The 3,825-nt window shown below is 38.8% G+C and overlaps 1 pseudogene; it reads right to left on the bottom strand.

Annotated features, from left to right (window-relative positions):
* Positions 1-3,593: 3,593 nt before the first annotated feature.
* The window catches only part of LOC119451283 (large subunit ribosomal RNA), a 3,178-nt pseudogene continuing 2,946 nt past the window's right edge, over positions 3,594-3,825 (bottom strand).

Here is a 3,825-nt window from a genome sequence, read left to right as displayed (position 1 = left end):
GAATTTTTTATGTCGCTTATACATCGTTTGAATTACCTCTGTTCTTAAGCCATCCGGGCCTACTGCTATGTCTTTTCTTAAACCGCTTATAGCAGTGTCTATTTCCAGTTCGGTAAATTGGACATCTCCATTACACTGTTGAATTTTATAATTTGCTTCACTCAAATTTTCTTCTTCGTTCTCTGTTTCTCGTTCAGAGATCGTATATAATTTTCCTAAAATATATTCCACCGTCTCTTTTAACGTGCTTGTTGAAGAATTGTCCTCTTTTTTTATACTGCTAATTATTAGAGGAGTTTTTAACTGATCACGAGCCAGCTTGTATGCTAAATTAAAAGGATTTTTTGTTACTTTAGATATAAATTCATCCCAACTGTTACTCTTTGCGCTTGCCAAATTTTCTACATACGAATCATGTTCTCTATAATATTGATTCTTATAAACCTCTCTTAAGTCTCCTCGACATTTTTTATATCTCCTTTTCATTGCCCTGACTTTTTTCCTTTGTATTTCTAAATCTGTCGTCCACCATATTTTGCCTGGTTTTTTCTCTTTAGTGAATCTCTTTTGATGTTTTTTGAACAGGTGGTCTATTATACTATAGAATTTATTCACGGTATTTTCTATATCTTCTGGAGAGTTTAAATTAATTACCTCATTTCCCCAATCAATACTTAGAAGTTCTTCAACAGCTTTTCTTTCTCCTTCCTTTGTTGTTTTAAATACTGGAACACATTTTCTATCAAATATTTGTATTTTTATGTACCTATGATCACTACAAGTTGAGTCTTTGGTAACTTCCCATTTCTTTATATATGTGAACATACCTGAAGATACTAGTGTCAAGTCGATCCAACTTTTTCCTCGATTACAATCGAAGGTGGGTTCACTATTCATATTATTTAAAATGATTAGGTCATTTTTGATAATGAATTCAATTAGTTCCTCACCTCTGTCATCTGTAATATTACCTCCCCATGTAATATTCTTGGAGTTAAAATCACCTGTTATTAATATGTTTGTCGTATGTGCTGTTTGAAGTATCTCATCGATTCTAGCTAGCAAATGTTGAATATTTTCTTTAGGAGGGAAATAACAGTTTATAATTAAAGTATCCCTATTATTTAAGTTAGTTTTAAATGCTACAATTTTTTCTTCTAATACTAGTGGGAAGACTGAGATTTTTTCTGAGTGTATTATAGCTGCAGCTTTGGGATTATCCTTTGAAGCTAATATTTTGTGTTTCATTGGAAAGCCAATTATTTTTCCTTTTAAGTTATAAGGCTCCTGAATTAATGATATATCGTGCAGTTTATCCTGTTGATAAACACTTAAAGACTGATTTGCTTTAAATGCTCTTGCTAAATTAATTTGAATTATTTCTAATTTCTCATCGTTTAAAGTTGGCTTTGTGTTTGCCATTTTCGATTGGAATACAAAATAATAAAGAAAAAGTTGCTGACAGTACTTACTGTGTGTCCCTTGAAAGAGTATTTTATACTCCTGCAAGCTGCAGGTATCGAATAATCTTGTCACGTTCCTGCTCCTTCCTTTTCTGGAATGTCGGGCAGTTCACCGACATCATCGAGTGACTTGCCTGCTCGGGGTCCAATCCTTCCTCCGTGCAAGCGCAGCATTCGTAGTCATTTTTTCTACATTCTTTGAAGTGATGGCCTCCACCACATTCGGTGCATTTGGCTACTCTAGCCTGACACCACCTCTGGGTGTGGCCATACTTGGCACAAAAAGTGCACCTCGGCACAAAAGTGTTGTCATACATAGGGCATCTATCCCACCCTATGGTAAGGTGGGTTCTGCCCTTCAGTGCTTCAAATGCCTGCAAACTCAGGGAGATTATGGCCGTCTTTCCATATTTCCCCCTCCAGGTTTTGTTTACTTTAACCTCCTTTGTACTGCAAGGAAGATTATTTTGTTGAATAATTTTTTTTCCGATTTCGTCATTGCTGAGCTCTTCGTCGATTCCAATTACCTTGATTGCCAGATTTTTTTCTTTCGGATGTTTTGTCTTGAGCTTGGAGGCTAGCTCGGCATCATTAGTTATAAAGTCTTCAAGCCTTTGAAGGCCTTTTTTGGAAGAGGCCATTACTACAATGCCATCTCTTGCTGGGCGCATTTCAGCCTCAAGAACACCCAACTCGTGGGGGTCGACTTTCCTCTTCATAATACTTTGCATTTGCTCTTTATCTAACTGATCTGATGTTATGATCAGTGCCAGTTTTGACTTGATACTTTTTTCTTTGTTTTCTTGGTCAAAGTAGTCGCGTATTTCGTTGTTTATTTCTTGGCTGTGATTCTGCCCTTTAACCACGGCTGCATAGGTTGGGGTTTCAGCATTCTTTTCCTGTGTAGATGCAGTGACCCCCTGGAGCCTTGCAACTTCATGTGTGGCCTCCAGTGTGAGACTCTTCAATTTCGTGAACTCTGTAAGCAGTTTATCTAGTAGGGTTTCCTTGTCTTCCGTTCCTGCCGCCAAGGTCAACAAAGTTTTCATGAAGGACCTGTCAATCTTGGACATCTTTTTCAATGTTGCTCCCAAGTTTGTGGTCTCTACTGTTGGGATGTCTTGTTCGTTCACTTCGTCCTCTTGTTTGTTTTGCAGGCCATTTCTCGATTCCTGTTGGATCGATATTTCTTCTGAGGCCTTTTTCACTTTGCTTTGCTGTGATTCGGAATGCTTCTTTCCTGTTTGTTCATTTGATGCTTTTCTCCTTGTCTGATGCATTGCTGCTTCCGTCTCTTCCCATGACTCAGGGATGTCATCCTCTGAGCTCCAGTCATCTTCATAACAAGAATGGTCTCCGAGTTCTTCTGTGTTCACTGGGGTTTGCTTTTTGTCGACAGGGCTTTTCAGTAACGTCAATTTGGTGACGCTTTCATTTTCTCTTTCTTTCGTCTCTCTAGCTCCGGGTTGAGACTTCGCGGGTTTACCCTCTTTCTCTCCTGAGCCCGGGGTTTTTGGTTGGAACCTCTCCTCATTTTTCTTCTTGCCCATCTCTATCTTCTAGTGAGCTTTTGTTTGCCCAGATTCTTTAATACCTTGGCAACTTCTCCTTCACAAAAAGGGGGATGCTTCACTGCCTTGCTAAACGTTTTTTTTTTGTCCTCCTCAAACCTTGTTTACCTCCTGCTAGTGTATTCCTGTAGACTTTGTCCTTCAAAATCTTGGGATGCTCCACCGCATCACTCCAACTGTTGTCTGTGCCCTACGTCCACGGTACGTAGTTTCAAGGAAGTTGTCCGTGCTTTACTAGGCCATCACGGATGTTGTCCGTGCCCTACCCGACACTAGGACTCCTTTTAGGAGTACTCTCAATAGTAAGATGGGGTTCTAAAGATGGCTGCCCCCATAGAAACAAAGGCTTCAGTAAACAAAGTTAAGATGCAAATTTTTGAGTGTTTATTAATGACTATATGTAAAATATTGGTTTCAAATTAATCCAGGGGGTTTATTCTTTCTGCTAACACAAAGATTTTTCGTTTGTATAGCTGTTTAAAAGCGGATGGAAAGAGATTCAAATGCTCTACTCAACGAGGTCCCAAAGGGGCCGTGGTTAGCTGAGTTGACTTTAGAAGTAAAAATATGCAAATTTATGAGGTCAGAGTTAAAACTATTGTTGAATTGAGGTGGCCCAATGTACCAGCAGTCTATACTATGCAGGACTAAGGCATATTTTAAGTATTTACTATGATGTGAGTGGATTTAGCTAGGTTCCTGTGCGACTACAGAAACACACACGTATGGCCTCAACACGTGGGATTACAAAAATGCGTGCTAATTACCTAAATACGCAATGAATCTTAACA

Source organism: Dermacentor silvarum, chromosome 4 (assembly GCF_013339745.2).
Source record: "Dermacentor silvarum isolate Dsil-2018 chromosome 4, BIME_Dsil_1.4, whole genome shotgun sequence".
NCBI classification, from domain to species: Eukaryota; Metazoa; Arthropoda; class Arachnida; order Ixodida; family Ixodidae; genus Dermacentor; species Dermacentor silvarum.
This window is presented reverse-complemented; position numbering and strand designations above follow the sequence as displayed.